The sequence below is a fragment of the Furipterus horrens genome, unplaced genomic scaffold, assembly GCF_987537825.1.
Source record: "Furipterus horrens unplaced genomic scaffold, mFurHor1.1.pri manual_scaffold_9, whole genome shotgun sequence".
Classification (NCBI taxonomy): Eukaryota; Metazoa; Chordata; class Mammalia; order Chiroptera; family Furipteridae; genus Furipterus; species Furipterus horrens.
In genome coordinates, this window is record NW_028327179.1 from 47,337,034 (window position 1) to 47,354,402 (window position 17,369).

The 17,369-nt window shown below is 40.7% G+C and overlaps 1 protein-coding gene and 1 pseudogene across 1 annotated transcript in view; one reads left to right on the forward strand and one right to left on the reverse strand.

The window, feature by feature from the left end:
* The window catches only part of MAGI2 (membrane associated guanylate kinase, WW and PDZ domain containing 2), a 1,613,703-nt gene that overhangs the window by 977,741 nt on the left and 618,593 nt on the right, over positions 1 to 17,369 (forward strand). The window lies entirely within an intron of this gene.
* LOC150001686 (methyl-CpG-binding domain protein 2 pseudogene) lies at positions 9,217 to 10,151 on the reverse strand (annotated as a pseudogene).

A 17,369-nucleotide genomic window follows, 5' to 3' on the forward strand; every position in this document is an offset into this window, starting at 1 on the left:
CTCAAGTGTAGTACATTTGTTATAACAAAATAATGGATTTTGAGTCATTGCTATTAAGTGAAGTCCATTCTTGATTAAAACTTCCTTAGTTTTCACCTAATTCCCATTTTCTGTTACCTTTAGTTGTCATGTCTCCTAGAACTCTGATAGCATCTTAGATTTTCCTTGTTGTTGATGACTTTGATTGTTTTGAGAAGTACTGGTCAAGTATTTTATAGAATGACTCTCAACAAGAATTTGATATTTTTTCATGATTAGACTGGGTTATGGGATTTGGAGAGGAAGACCATTAGTGAAGAAGTGCCATTTCATCACATCATCTCAAGGCACATACTATCAATGTGACTTGTGACTTGCTACAATTGATGCTATGCTTAGTCACAAGACTAAGAGGTGTTTTTTGTGTGGGAGGGGAGGGTTTCTCCACTATAAAGTTATTCCCCCACCTAACCTTTACATAATGCAGTCTTTGGGGAAAAGTCACCATACATAGCCCACACTTAAGGAATAGGGAGCTATGTGGCACCTCCTTGAGAGAGGTGAATTTACATAATTTAGAAAGAATTCCTCTCTACAGGAAATTAGTCTATTCTCTACCATTCATTTATTTATTCAAACATTTATATCAGCATGCACTCATGGATTTTTTTTTTTTTTTTGTACTTTGGGCTATAATAGAATATGTGGTTATTATTTTATTTCTCATACTGTTCCAGTTACAGTTCTTTTTTTCTTTTTTAAATGTATTTCATTGATTATATTGTTACAGTAGTTCCAATTTTCTCCCCTTAACTCCCCTCCACCCAGAATCTCCCTCCCCCAGCAATTCCCCCCAAGTCCATACCCGTGGTTCGTACATACAAGCTTTCCCGCTTCACCCTTTCATATATTCTTCTTCTTCTTCTTCTCTCTCTTTTTTTTAGTAAATGTGTGATTGATTAATTATTTTAACAATAAAAAATAACTATCCCTCCCTCTCAGATATTAAGACCATTTGTAATCTTGTAAAGGACAATGGGTGAAAGTCTCAGGCTCCTCTAGCTGCTTCAAGCTGGACATGGTCATCGTCCTACCTACCCTTAGGTCCAGAAATCCCTAATAAGAGTGGAGGGGAGGATGGCCTTCCCACATGGGGAAGGATCATGCAGACTCCAGGTCAGTTGGCTGTCTCTGGACAACGGCGTGCTTGGTTTAACAGGCTGACATCCTTGTTGTGTTCTGGGGGCAACAGATTTGGCAAAAAGGGTTAAAAGACACCAATCAATCCATAACTACTAGATGACAAAAGGCACGTATTAATTTTTCAATGTTCCACATTAGGGGAAAAAAAAGAAAAAAAGGGCTTCTTTGGAGGAAGGTGTGCTAGGCACATCTCACCTGTCCAAAACCCTTTTGCCCATTATACTTAGTTTGGGCTGAGGGAAATATTTTAGGTTTCCCCCTTCTCAGACCTCTGGGTCCTTTCTGTCCAAGCCATTTGGATAGAAAAGAGAAATCAGTTTTAAAGTGAAGCCCACGGACCACCCTATTCTTCACCAACCCAGCCATTAAGTTCAGCCAAACTTTTGAGTCTCAGGAGGCAGCGCTGCAGAGAGGATTAAGTGAGGTTTATATGTACAGACAATCACTCAGGTAATGCAGTCGTAGGCTTATGCCCTTCGAAAACAGAAAACACATGTTAATTTATATAACTTAACCCACAAACAAGTCTCTAAATCTGTAAGACTGTCTTATTGAGAAGACATCCAGTTGCAAGGCCCTTGATATTCTATTTGCCTGCAACTTGAATATCTTTGACGATATCACAGACATGGTTTAATTTTCAAGTGAAACGAAATTTTAAATAAAAAGAAAATTTTAAGACAGTTAGCTGCACTACTTTATAGTATACCACGGATCATTGTGATTTTCCTTGAATAATGATTTTTCTACTTAAGATTACCCTCATTGTCATTAAAGGGACTACATTAAGTCCATTTTTAATTTATCCTGTTCATTTGCATAAACACAACAAGAGCAGGAAATGATCAGTTATGATCTTTAGTTCTGCTTTGCTGGAACTTACCCAAGGAACATTTAGGGTGACCCTCAGTCTGCTCTTCAGGGCACAGAAGCTGGGCCACATACCTGGCATTCAGCCTTGCCTGTACACACCTGTCCTTTCCAAGTCTTTCTGGCTTTCATTGTGCCTTAAGGTCCCTTCTAGCCATCTTTCAGGAAAACAACCTTTGTTCCTTCCCTGGAAAGATTGCTGTGGACCGCGCATCCAACCAAGGTACCAGGCCTTTTATCTCCTGGGCTTTTATTACTTTCGAAAGTCATTCCCAGTTCCTCGGGGCTTTTTGGTAACAACCTGAGCCCAAGCATGTCTCCTTTAGACTTGACATTCCAGTCAAAGACTTGGTCAAAAAAAAAAAAAAAAGGGAACCTCTCTTAACAACTGGTCTTATTAGTTTAATGCAAAGAAACTTATGTCATTACTTACTTGTTTAGAATGCCAAACTCTGGAGGGATCAGATAGGGAGAAAAATATACAACAGAAAGGAAAATCTTTGTCCTAATATTCACTGAACTGGCATTTCCATTCTACATATTTTCATTTTTTCCCCACTAAAAAAAATTTTTTGTTTTTCCATTATAGTTGTCTCACTTTTTTCCCATTCTTGCTTCCCTGCATCCTGCCCCTCCCTTCCCCCACATTCAGTCCCCACTCAGTTGCCCATGTCCATGGGTCATTTATACATGTTCCTTGGCTAGACCTTTCCCCCTTTCACACCCCTCTCTCCCTCTCCCCTACCCCCTTGTTACTATTAGTCTACTTCTTGTTTATATATCTCTGGTTCAATTTTGCTCATTTGTTTGTGTTGTTCATTAGTTTCCTGTAATAGGTGACAGCATAAGGTATTTTTCTTTCGTTGCCTGGCTTATTTCGCTAAGCATAATTCTCTCTAGTTCCACCCAAGTTGTTGCAAATGGTAGAAGTTCCTTCTTTCTTTCTGCTACATAGTACTCCATTGTGTAAATGTACCACAATTTTTTGAGCCACTCATCTACAGATGGGCATTTAGGTTGTTTCCAGCACTTGGCTATTGTAAATAGTGTTGCTGTGAACATTGGAGTGCATAGGTTCTTTTGAATTGGTGTTTTAGGATTGTTCGGATATAATCCTAGCAATGGAATTGCTGGTTCAAAAGGCAGTTCCATTTTTAGTTTTTTGAGGAAATTCCAAACTCTTTTCCATAGTGGCTGCACAAGTCTGCATTCCCACCAGCAATGCACCAAGGTTCCCATTTCTCCGCATCCTCTCCAGCACAAGTTGTTTGTTGATTTGCTGATGATGGCCATTCTGACTGCTGTGAGGTGGCATCTCATTGTGGTTTTTATTTGCATCTCTCTGATGGCTAGTGATGTTAAGCATTCTTTCATATGTCTATGGACCCTCTGTATGTCCTCTTTGGAGAAGTGTTTGTTCAGGTCCTTTGCCCATTTTCTAACTGGGTTGTCTGTCTTCTTGGTGTTGAGTCGTATGAGTTCTTTATATATTTTGGAGATCAATCCCTTGTCTGAGATGTCATTGGCGAATATATTTTCCCATATGGTTGGTTTCCTTTTCATCTTGCTGATGTTTTGTTTAGCTGAGCGAAACTTTTTAGTTTGATGTAGTCCCATTTGTTTATTCTTTCCTTTATTTCCCTTGCCTTAGGAGATATATCAGTGAAAATGTTGCTACGTGGGATATCTGAAATTTTCTTGTTTATTTTTTCCTCTAGGACTTTTATGGTATCACGGCTTACATTTAAGTCTTTGATTCATTTTGATTTTATTCTGGTGTATGGTGTAAGTGGATGGTCTAGTTTCATTTTTTTGCATGTCCCTGTCCAGTTGTCCCAACACCATTTGTTGAAGAGGCTCTTTTCACTCCATTGATGTTCTTTCCCCCTTTGTCAAATATTAGTTGACCATATGAACCTGGGTTTGTTTCTGGGCTCTCAATTCTGCTCCATTGATCTATATGTTTGCTTTTATGTCAGCACCAGACTGTTTTGATTACCGTGGCCTTGTAGTATAGTTTGATATAAGGTATTGTGATTCCTCCTACTGTGTTCTTCCTCAAAATTGCTCTGGCTATTCAGGCTCTTTTTTGGTTCCATATAAATTTTTGAAGTGTTTGTTCTAGGTCTGTAAAATATGTTGCTGGTATTTTAATAGCGATTGCATTAAATCTATAAATTGCTTTGAGTAGTATAGACATTTTAATGATGTTGATTCTTCCGATCCATGAGCATGGTATATGCTTCCATTTATTTGTATCTTCTTTAATTTCTTTCTTCAGTGTTATGTAGTTTTCTGAGTACAGGTCTTTTACCTCCTTGGTTAAGTTTATTCCTAGGTATTTTATTTTTCTTCTTCCTATGGTAAATGGGATTTTTCTTTCAGTTTCTATATCTGAGTTTTTATTGTTGGTGTATAAAAATGCCTTTGATTTCTTAATATTGACTTTGTATCCTGTTATTTTGCCGAATTCACTTATTAGGTTGAGTAGTTTGGTTTTTTTTTTGTGGAGTCTATAGGGTTTTCTATGTACACTATCATGTCATCTGCAGATTATGACAGTTTTACTTCTTCTTTTCCAATTTGGATGCCTTTTATTTCTCTTTCTTGTCTGATTGCTCTGGCTAGAGCTTCCAAGACTATGTTGAATAGGAGTGGAGAGAGTGGACATCCTTGTCTTGTTCCTGATCTCAGGGGGAATGCTCTCAGCTTTTGCCAATTGGGTATGATGTTGGCCTCCGGTTTCTCGTATATGGCCTTTGTTATGTTGAGGTATGCTACCTCTATTCCCATTTTGCTGAGAATTTTCATCATAAATGGGTGTTGTACTTTATCAAATGCTTTTTCTGCATCTATTGATATGATCATGTGGTTTTTGTCTTTCATTTTGTTTATGTGGTGTATTATGTTTATTGATTTGTGAATATTAAACCATCCTTGCATCCCTGGGATGAATCCCACCTGATCGTGCTGTATGATCTTTCTAATATGTTGCTGGATCCGGTTTTCCAACATTTTGTTGAGGATTTTAACATCTATGTTCATCAGCGATGTTGGCCTGTAGTTTTCTTTCTTTGTTGTGTCTTGACCTGGTTTTGGAATTAGGGTTCAACTGGCTTCTTAGAATGAGTTTGGGAGTCTTCCCTCTTCTTGGATCTTTTGGAATCGTCTGAGGAGGATAGGAGTTAGTTCTTTCCTAAATGTTTTGTAGAATTGACTTGTGAAGTCATCCGGTCCAGGGCTTTTGTGTGCTGGGAGTTTTTTAATTACTGCTTCAATTTAAATAGCTGTTATTGGTCTATTCAGACTTTATGCTTCTTCTTGATTCAGTTTGGGAAGACTATAGGTTTCTAGGAATTTGTCCATTTCCTCTGGGTTTTCAAATTTCTTGCCATACAGTTGTTCATAGTAATTTCTTACAATCCTTTATATTTCTGTTGTATCAGTTGTTATTTCTCCTCTTTCGTTTCTGATTTTATTTATTTGGGTCCTCTGTCTTTTTTTTTTTTTTTCAGATTTAATGTGTTTTATTGATTAAAATATTACATTTGTGCCAATTTCCCTTCCCTCTGCTCCCCTCCACCCAGTGGCCCCCCTCCCTCCAGTTGTCTCCCCCTTTTAGATTATGTCCATTAGTTGTGCATACAGTTCCTCCCAACCTCTCTACGTCTATTCCATTCCCTCCTACCTTGATCCCCAATTCCTATATCATCTCCCTCCCTTTCCCCATTCCCCCTCCCTGTTGACCTCCCCCCAATATGCTTCCCGTACCCACAGTTCCTTTTCCACTCTCGTTGCCTATTTCGTTTGCCTTTGTTTCATCTCCCTAGCTTCTGTTTTTTTTAAACCAGTCCCTTTAACATCTCATATAACAGTGGTTTGGATCTAATGAACTATTTCAGTTTTATTTTGTCCTGGAAACACTTTCTCTGTCCTTCTATTCTGAATGACAATTTCGCTGGGTAGAGTATTCGTGGTTGTAGGTTTTGGATTTTCATTACTTTGAATATTTCTTGCCAGTCTCTTCTTGCCTGTAGGGTTTCCCTTGAGAAGTCAGCTGATAGTCTAATTGGGACCCCTTTGTACATAATTCTTTTCTTCTCTCTTGCTGCTTTTAAGATTCTCTCTTTATCTTTAGTTTTTGACATTTTGATTATAATGTGTCTTGGAGTGGTTCTCCCTGGGTCCAGTCTCTTGGGAACTCTCCTTGCTTCCTGGACCTGCAAGTCTATTCCCTTCCCCAAGTCTGGGAAGTTCTCCTTTATTATATTTTCACTCAATTTTTCAAGTTCTAGTTCATCTTCCTCATTCTCTGGCAAACCAATGATTCTTATGTTGGGCCTTTTATAGCTGTCCCAGAGGTTTCTGATCCTTTCATTGTTGCTTCCCATTTCCTCTCGCTGCATTGGTTGACTGCTTGTTCCTTCTCCATATTCCAGTTTGTTGAAATGAACTCTGGATTTTATTTCCTTTCCTTCTGTCTCGTATGCGGTTTTGTTCCTTTCGTTATGAAAGTTTTTCGCTTCTTTCATATCTTTTTCCTGCTCTTTTGTGAATTCTGTAAGCCACCTGATAACAATGGCCCAGAACTGAGCCTGTGACAGGTTTCTTATCTGTTCATCTCTCAGGTTCTCTATCTGCTATCTGGTGAGCTGCGCCACCAGGATTTCTATAGTTGTCTGCCTCATTTTGACAGATGCGTTTTGTTTTCTTGGGCCGGCTGTCCGGGGCAGTGCCTGTGTATGCGTCACAAATCAGCGACCGGTGCCTGCCTGTCCACGACCTATTTCGCAGCCCTGTGGTGCTTTCTTTGGGGGCGGGGGTCCAAGATGGATTCACACAGTTATTCAGCTAGGAGACCGGGATCCGTCCTCCCGCCCCCCTGGGCCTCACTGTTCAAGGCGATGCGGCGGCCGCTCTCCCCAGCGCCGGAGTCGCGCACCGGCAGGGGCTTGGCCACAGCCGGGATTCCTCGCCGGGGTCGTGCACCGCCTGGGGCTTGACGGATCCGGGATTCCTCGCCGCCCCGCCGCTCCAGGTGCAACCGCAAACAGCACTGCCCTCTTTAACTCTTACCTGCCCAAATGGCACCGCTGGTTTATAACTTCATATGTTGGACTTCCGTGTAGTTTTATTTTCTGGAATTTCTAGTTATCCTTTGTTTTGAAGTAGTTGTATTCCTCTCTAGTTGTAGAGGGAGACCTAGCGTGTCCGTCTAAGCCTCCATCTTGGCCGGAAGTCCCGGGTCCTCTGTCTTTTTTTCTTGATGAGCCTGGTTAAAGGCTTGTCAATTTTGTTTATCTTTTCAGAGAACCAGCTCCTACTTTGGTAGATATTTTGAATTGTTAGTTTAGTGTCTATGTCATTTAATTGTGCTCTGATCTTGATGATTTCCTTCCTTCTACTTGATCTGGGCTTTGCTTGTTGTTCTTCCTCTAGTTCTTGTAGCCATAGGGTTAAATTTTTTAATAGAGATTCTTCTAGCTTTTTTAGATAGGCCTGTATTGCTATGAACTTTCCTCTCAGGACTGCTTTCGCTGTATCTCATAGGTTTTGGGAAACTAATTATCATTAGTTTCCAGAAACTTTTTGATTTCTTCCTTGATGTCATTTTTAACCCATTCATTATTTAATAGTATGTTATTCATTCTCCATGAGTTTGAATGTTTTTGAGTTTTTCCTTGAGGTTGATTTCCAATTTTAAGCCATTGTGATCTGAGACGATGCTTGATATAATTTCAATTTTCTTGAATTTGTTAAGGCTTGTTTTGTGTCCTACCATGTGGTCTATCTTTGAAAATGTCCCATGTGCACTTGAGAAGAATGTATATTTTGCTTCTCTGGGGTGAAAAGTTCTATATATATCGACTAAGTCCATTTGATCTAGAGTGTTGTTCAGTGTCTCAGTATCTTTGGTGTTTCTTTGCTTCAAAGATCTGTCCATTGTTGACAATGGGGTGTTAAAGTCCCCTACGATGAGTGTGTTGTTGTCTGTATCTTTCTTGGAGTCTTTCAAAATTTTCCTTATATATTTGGGTGCTCCTAAGTTGGGTGCATATATATTTATAAGGGTTATATCTTCTTGATGGATTTTTCCCTTAAGTATTATGAAATGCCCTTCTTTGTCTCTTTTTATGGTCCTTGCTGTGAAATCTGTTTTGTCTGATATAAGTATTACTACCCCAGCTTTTTTTTCATGTCCATTTTCTTGAAATATTTTTTGCATCCCTTTACTTTCAGTCTGTGTAGATCTTTTGTTCTAAGGTGGGTCTCTTGTAGACAGCATATATGTGGGTCATTCTTTCTAATGCATTCAGCTACCCTATGTCTTTTAATTGGAGCATTTAATCCATTTACATTTAAGGTTATTACCGATAAGTACTTATTCATTGTCATTTTTCCCCTTTGTACTCATGTTCTTCTCTGTCTCTGTCTGTTTCTTTATCTTCTTAAAGCAGACCCTTTAGCATCTCTTGCATTGCTGGTTTGGTGGAGATGTATTCTTTTAGCCTTCTTTTGTCTTGGAAGCTCCTTATTTCACCCTCCTTTTTTTTTCTTTTAAAAATTTATTTTTTTTATTTATTTATTTTTAGCCTGTTCCAAAGTTTATTTTGTTAATTACTTTCCTAAGTTTTTGAAGATAAGAGTTAAAAAAAAAAGAAAGCAAAGCTCAAAACAACACAGTTAATAAAGCACTTTAGCCAGGTTTACAACCACACAGCAAAATACTACCTCAGATTCCTGTTATCAGTTCAACTTCCAGCTTTCTCTATACTGCATTATTAAAAAGTAATAACAGTTATTAATTACTCACAAATACATTTTCTGCTTTACAGAGATATTTCATTTTAAAAAATGCAAAACTCCATTTTCTAACTACTTAACAAAAATAAAACCAGATGCAAAATAAGACCATGCCCCCCCCATTCAGATTGAAAACTTCAGGGAAGAGTGACAATGAAAAGCATTTCCCCCAAAATGTATGGTATATTAATTTATTCAATAAACATTTATGACCACTATAAACTTCTGAAATGGGGTGGCTTTTTAATCAAATAAACATGAAGCAAACATTTATTAAGTACCTACCGTGTTCTAGGCTTTGGGCAATAGATACAAAAACAACAGAAAAGGCATGGTCCCTGTCCCCACGGAGCTCACAGTCTATCGAACCTGGCAAAGGACCACAAACACAGTAAACACTGGGGAGGCATTATGAAGAAGGGGCTGGATCTGCCTGGAGAATGCAGGGCAGTCTTCCCAGAAATGGAGACAATGGAGCTGTGCCTTGGATGAGAAGGAGTTCGCAGGTGGAGGCGGAGGAAGCACATTCCAAGCAGAGGAAACAGCACATGAGCAAGCAGAATCTTGAAAGCACATGCCACGATGCAGGATGATGCAGTCCAGCGCAGCCAGAGCGTAAAGGTGCACGCAAACTTATTCTGATTGAGAGGATCATTCCGCAGTCTCTGTTTGTTCTTCTGTAATTTACTAGGCATCATCTTTCCAGTTCTGAAGTCAAAACTGCTGAGGTCAACAGTATTTCCCAGGTACCTTGCCAACTGAGGTTTGCTTCTGAACTTCTTACACTTGGACTGAAGTAGTAGACATCACTCTTGCCGGCACTGAGCCAAGATTTTTGGATCGCTACCTCCTTCATCCATCTGGGGGGGGAGGGCTGGGCAGTCCATCCTCTTCCCACTTTCCATGGCCCGGGGTCCCCTGGGCCCCAGTCCAGCGCTCCCAGACAGGAAAGGGACCGGCTCCCGTCAGGGGGCGCCACCGCCAAGGCCGCTGCCACCGCTTGGGGGATGGCCGCAGCCCCGTCCCCGGCCACAGCCCCGTCCCAGGCCACGGTCACGGCCCTGGCCATGGCCACAGAAGCTGCTGCCCGGCCTGCCTGCTTCCGGCGCCCCCGGCCACGGCCGCTACCCCGAGTGCCTTCCCTGCGCATGCTGCTCACCAGGGACGGGGCGAGTGCGCTGCCCTGGCCCCCCTGCTCTATGGAGGAGTCCCCGCCAGCGCCACTGCCGCCTGCCGCGCTCTCCCCCTCCTCCTGCTTGTGGCAGCAGCGGCCTCCCCCCCGGGTGCGCGTGCATCCAGCCCCCTCCCCAGCCGGCGCTGCGCTTCTTCCATAACCGAGCCCTTGGAATCTTGGAGACCCGCCCCGCCCGCAGTGCAGCAAGCATCATAGAGCGGGCACACACAGAGCGGCCCTCCCTCTCTCACCCTCCATTTTGAATGAGACCTTTGCTAGGTAGAGTATTCTAGGTTGTAGGCCTTTGTTTTTCATTGCTTGGAATATTTTTTGCCATTCCCTTCTGGCTTGTAGTGTTTCTGCTGAGAAACCTGATGATAGCCTTATTGGAGCTCCCTTGTATATTAGTTGTTTCTCTCTTGCTGCTTTTAGGATTCTCTCTTTGTCTTTGTTGCCATTTTAATTATGATGTGTCTTGAGGTGGCCCTGTTTGGGTTCATCTTCATAGGGACCCTCTGTGCTTCCTGGACTTGCGTGACTCTTTCTCTCCTCATGTTAGGGAAGTTTTCTGTCATTAGTTTTTCAAAGAGGTTTTCTATCCCTTGCTCTTCTTCTCCTTCTAGAATTCCTATGATACGGGTATTATTATGTTTCATGTTGTCCTGCAGCTGTCTTAGAACCTCTTCAGTCTTGTTCAGTCTTTTTTCATTTTGTTGCACTGTCTGGGAGTTTTTGTCTACGTAGTCCTCCAGCTCGCTGATCCGATCTTCTGCTTCCTCTAGCCTGCTTTTAATTCCTTCTACTGTGTTCTTCAATTCAGAGATCGTATTCTTCATTTATTCCTGGCTCTTATTGATAGCTTCTATGTCCTTTTTCATGCTCGTGTAATTCTCTGTAAGTTCCTTGAAGTTTTTCTGGAGTTCCTTGTAGTTTTCCTGGAGTTCTTTGTAGTTTCTGCTGAGCTCATTCAGCTTCTCCATAACCCATGTTTTGAATTCCGTAGCTGATATTTTGTTCCCCTCTATTTCATTTAGCACTCTCTCTGGGGATTCTACCTTTCCTTTTGATGGGGGGTTGTTTCTCTGTCTCCCCATTTTTGTGATTCCTATTGTTTGTTGGTGCTTCTTAGAATGATCTGCACTTCCTGGATCTGCCTCTGGTAGCATCAGATCATGTACCAGACTGGCCCTAGGAAGCCTATTGGAGATTTCCAGGGATCTACTGCCTTTGTCTTCTTTAGTTGTTAATCCACTCAATCTGTGATTAGCTCTCAGGCTTAAGGACCATGGTGTGACAGCTTAATTCCTGTAGGCAGGGCTTTTATTTCCCCTTAGTCTTGGAGGGGAATGGTCTGTCTGCTGTACTGGGGCTGAGTTAGCACTGGCTGGTCCTGGGAGGAGGTTAGTGTAGCTTCCACTTACTCCTCTGCCCTCTTGGATCTCCATCTGTGTTGTCCTTGATGTTATTTGTTTAATCTGTCTGGTTGTATTTCAGCTACCCTTTGGTGGGTCTTTTTCTCTGGTTAGTTGATTGAGAGTCACTCTGCCCACCTTGTCTTGAGATCTTTTGTGGAGGTGCTGCTAAAACATAATCACACAACCCAGGCAAGAAACCAACACCCTCCAATATTCCCCCCAACTACAATCTCACTATAGGTTGCAAATGAGCCCATATTAATATACTTGTGGAGTTATTGGGATTCTTATTTCGTAGGAGAAACAGATAGGAGTTGTTTTAAATGAAGGAAGGGTAATTTTTGAGCAGGAAGTTGATAGAGTAATAATATTAGCAATTGGGATCAAGGTTATGTAAGACAGCAATTAACATTTACACTGTATGTTTGAAAAGGAGGAGAGGGTTACAGTGTGTAGTGAGAAAGTGGAAGTGTATAGTATTAGGATTATATCATAGGTATTTGCTATATGTTTAATGTGTAAAGGAGGATAGACACAACAGACATCCAGGCAGACAGACAGCCAGAAATTGAAGCAGAGGGCTGAGGAGGTTAGAAGGTAGGAAACAGATTGAGAAAGAATTTTTCAAGAATAAAAATACAGAGTAGAAAATAGCAAGACAGGAAGGGAGAGAGGAAAGAGAGAGAAAGAAAGTAGAGAAAAGAAGGGTAGGAGAGAGAACGAAAGAAGAAGGGGAGGGAGAAGAGGGGGGATTGGATAAAAATTTTAAATATATATATATATATTATAAAAAAATTAGGAGATTAAAATGATATAAAAGAGCAAGATAGACAGAAAGAGAGAATATAGAGAGAGAGGAATAAGAGATAGGAAAGCAAGAGGATGGGGGAGGGAAAGAACATGGGGGAGGGAAGGGAATCAAGAGGAAGAGGAGATATTAGGGAGGGAAAGATTGAAATTGAAGAGTTGACAAAAGATAGGATGAAGGAGAGAAAAACAAGAGGGAGAGAAAGAAGTGAGGGGATGGGGTGGAAATAGAGAAGGGTTAAGAAGGGGAGGGTGAAGGGGGAGGGGAGATTATAATTAAAATTTAAATATTAAAAGATTAGAATATAAAGTGGAATAGGGAGAGAGAAATAAAGAGAGAGAGAATATTTATAGGGAGAGAAAGAAAATAAGGGCAAGGGTGAAAGAAAAACGAATGTAGACTGAAGGGTGACAAAATAAAGAAATTTAATAAAATTGAAAGTGCTTAGTGCAGAGAAAGGAGAGAGAGAGAAAGGAAATGGAGGGAGGATGAGGATAAGGGTGAGGGAAGGGGATTAGAAGAAGGCAATAGGAAGGAAAGGGAGAGAACTTAAAATTAAAAAATTAACAAATAATAGGATGAAGGGGAGAAATCCTAAGGGGAGAGAAGGGAGGGAAGAGGAGGGGAGAAAAGGAGATAGAATAAGAAAGGACAGGAGTGGCAGTTAGAGAGAGAGTGAGAAATAAAAGAATAAGAAGATTTGAACTCAATTCTACTTCTAGGCACAGTCTCTGGGTATTTTTGGTTTGTTTGTTTTTTGTTTTTCCTTCCTTCCTGAGTCCACCCCTATTCAAAATTCCATGAGTTTCAAATCTTTTCTGGTTGGTTGGCTGGCTATGGGAAGGTCCTGCTTGATTCTGGGGTTGCTAGTCTTTTATTCGTGGGCCTACCGATGCTCTGCTGTGAGCTGCGTTTAGTTGTCCCCTCCTGTGGCACCATCAACCCTTCTCAGGCTTGTCCAGCTACTCCTTCCCACTGTTGGTCCAGCCTGCGCCTGCCAGCAATCCCCGCCCTGCCTCCAGTCGTGTCTATTCCCGGGCTACAGCTTCTGCTCTCTTCCCTGTCTATATGCTTGTGCACCCTACCTCTCTCCCTGTCTCAAGATCGTCCTTTTGTTCTGCAGGACTCTGGCACAGTCGGTCAAAGCACCGGGCCCAGTGGCCCTTTCCTTCCCAGGGCCTCTCCCCTAGTCTGGAGCTCTGCAGCGACTTTCCCGCATGGGCTCTTCCCCTTGCCCCCAAACTGTCTCTATTCCGAGCTACAGCTTCCGCTGGCTTCCCTGTCTATAGGCCTGCGTGCTCTATCTCCCTCCCCGCCCCAGCACCGTCCCTTTGTTCTGCAGGATTCCAGTGTGGTCAGTCAGCGCAGCGCTCTCCTACCCAGCAGCTCTCCACCAGTCTGGAGCTCCGCAGCAGCCTTTCCCTGTGGGCCCTTTTTCCCACCCTAAAACCGTCTCCACTCCAGAACCACCACCTCTGCTCTCTTCTTTACTTACACGTCCTGTACTCCCTATTTCTCTCCTAGCCCCAAACCCGCCTTTTGTTCTGTGGGATTCTAGCGGGATCGCTCAAAGCGCGGGGGCATGCACTGCTCTCTTGCTCAGGAGCTCTTCCCCGGTCTGGAGTTCTGCAGCAGCTTTTCTGTGCGGCTCGTCTCCTTGCCCCAAAACTGTCCCTTTGTTCTGTATGGCCCTAGCGCAAGTGCTGCACTGCGCCCGGAATGCCGAGCTTTCGGTCAGAGGTTGCAGCTGAGGAGGTTTCCCTCTAGACTCAGATCACACAGTTTCTCCCAGTCCTGGTTGTTCACTGTTCTCTCACTCCTCTGGCTTTTTCAGCCAAATCCTCTCCCTAACTCCCTACAAGAATTCACTTATCGGTGTGCCCCTAGCAGGAGGAGCCTCCAAGCAGCTCTATGCTAGTGAGCTCTCCGGCTTGGTACTGCAGACGCACTGGGTCTGGAATGATTCAGCCTGCAGTGCGAGGTAAACCCCTCCACCCCCCTCCATGCTGCTCCCACGCTCTCCTCCCTGTTCACGCTATCAGAGATCCACACTCACTCAGTCACTCCTCTCCACATTCCTTCCTGGAGTCTCTCCTTAACAGGAGCGAGCTGAGAACACTGCCCCTACTCTGCCGCCATCTTCCCCCTCCTCTGTTCCAGTTATAGTTCTTTTTAAATAGAATGATAGTGATAGTCAGTTATTGTTTTGTGCGGTTTTATTGTTTGTTTAACATCCTTACTGGGTCCCAAATTTTGGTAAACCTGTGGTGTTACTTCAATTGGGAAGGAGAGACCTAAGAGGGATGAATTTTTTAAATTTTATTTAATTTTATTTTTAAGGTACTAATGTCCTATGTTTTAAGCTAATTTTTGTTATCCTCACCTGGAGACATGCTCATTGATTTTAAAGAGAGAGGAAGGGAGGGAGAGAGAGAGAAAGAAAAACATCGATGTGAGAGAGAAACATAAATTGGCTGCCACTCATATGTGTCCTGTCTGGGGACTGAGCACTCAACCCAGTATGTGCCCTGACCAGAAATTGAACCATGACCTTTCAGTTTACAGTACAACACTCCAGTCATTTGAGCCACATGGGCCAGGGAAAGGGATGTATTCTTTATTTGATGAAATTAAAAACAGTAGAAACTAAAGGTGTATAAATGTTTATTGAAATAAGGTGAGATAATTTCTGGCTGACAAGTTGGGGAGATACATAGAGAAAGTATTTTTAAGTATAGTTTTGAACATTTTTTAAAGATAGTACTGAATACATGTACTAAATTTGATTATTTGAATTGATTACTCTTCTCTGCATACAAATCAGCTATTTACCCTCATCACCTTACCGATGCCTAACATTACATTTGAAGTTGAATGCCTCCCTGTAATCAACACGTCTCATAACATTTCATTGCTGATCACATTTATTACTTACACTTGTGGTGAAGATTCTTCTAAACAGAAGACCTGAATGCTTCTACTTCACAAAACTGAAGTGGTTGCTATTAGCTTAATGATATATTCTAGTATTTACCCAGTGTTAAGGTTGACCATATATTAAGAAAGTCAAACATTTCACTAAGTAGCTCTTAATCAGTTACAATTTCACCCTTATCAATGGCAATTTCACTTGTTTAAAAAATAAGGCCTTACAGTTAATTTCACAAAGTGAACATGAGTGCTTTATCTTGGCTTATTTCCTAAACATCACTAAGATGAGAGTATAAGTGGGAAAATATATAAACCCATGTCAAAAAGGAAAATAGGAGAAGACCAGTGAGGTGAGGTCAATACATTTTCTGAATCAGGAAAGCAAAAGGAAGAGAGTATTTGACTAACCAGAGCAACAGAAATAGTAGTAAAATGTAAAAGCCTGCAGTGAGGAATACCAGTTAGAAACTGTCACCTTCCCACAGAATCCTGAAAAGTCATTTAAACTGCAGGCACCAGGGCTTGCTAAAAAGGTGGGATGAAACTTCTAGCCAGCCTTAAAACCCCCATGCAGGAATCTGGATGATTTTTCTGTGGAGAAAGCAAGTAGCTCTGGATATTTAGAACTCCCTCCCTCCCACCACCCCGACTAGTTCACTACCTAAACAATGTACTTTGAAAACTATCAGTGGCCAAGAACCACTCACCTGCATAGGTTATACAGTCAACTTTTTATCTAATACAATTTTAAATTTAAAAGCACAGCAAGGACCATCAAATACTCAATATATGATGAAACTTCAAACATGAAAGACAGAAACCAAACAGAAACTCAGACAAATTGGAAATGAATGATAGGTTTGGGAAAAAGAATTTTTAACATAAAAATTAAATGGATGCAATAGCTTAGAACATGAAAGATAATAGAGACTAAGCACTTTAGACTTAAAATTTTTTAAATCCATGATTATGAGATAAAAGTTAAAATTGTTTACCAGAAAGTAGAAACTGACCAGATAATCTAGGAAGCCAAAATATGACTGAGTAGTCTCATAGACATGGAAGAAATCAGGGAGGAAGACATAACCAAAGAATAAATTAAAAGCTTTAATTACTTCAAGATTCACTGCCCATCGAAAGGAATGAAACACATATACATGCACACACCAAGGTACATTATCATGAAATTTCAGGACAGCAAAGAAAGAAAAAGAATCAGAAGTTTCCAGAATGACAAACATTAGCCATAAACAAAGAATCAGAATAAAAGTGGCATCATGCTGTTAAATACTATTAAAAATAAGACAATGGAACAAGGCCCTTTAAAGTCTGAAATAATCAATTTTCTACTTAGAATCATACCAAACAAAACTATAAATATAGTGTAAGAGAAGAACAAATGTTAAGATATACAAGAATATAAACATATGTCTCCCAGACACCATTTCTTAAGAAACTACAGGAAGATTGACCCTTGAAAACAAAATTTTAAACCAACAAAGGTAGAACCAGCAGTTCTAGAAACAGGGGTTTTATTTTAGTAAAGGAATGAGTCCAGGAAATGCCCTGGTATTGGTAAAGGGAAGTTCCAAGGCTCAGGTGTGTAGCAGATCAAGAGAACTAACACTTCAGATCAGGAGAGAATGGCAGGACTCTAGAAAGGCAGTCTTTAAGAGAAAAAGGGACCTGATGAATTACCTTATGAGTTTGAGTATGTGGGAAATAATTGTTAAAATATTGTTAAAGAATGTGGGAAAAATGAACAATTAGTAATAGAATATAATAATAACAAACAAATAAAGGAAAAACAAAATGTGAATAAGAAAAGAAATTAATTCAACTACTTTCCTCAGCAGTGAACAATATTTGTATGTTCATATATATTTAAAAAGAATATTGATTTAATAAGAAATTTGAAAGAATATTGAGTAATTGTGTAAGAAATGAAGGTTCTTCTACCATAATATGATGTCAATAAGTAATATCTAAAATGAATAAATCAAAGATAATATAAGAAATGAAAATAAATATCAAAGAAAATAGCAAAAACAAAGTGCATAGATAATGGTTGCCTCCAGACAAAGAAATTAGGGGATCACTTTTAAAAGCCTTGTAAGACACTAAATTATGTGAGTATATTACTTTCAGAAAAAAATTTAATTTATTTTATTTAATTTTTTATAGA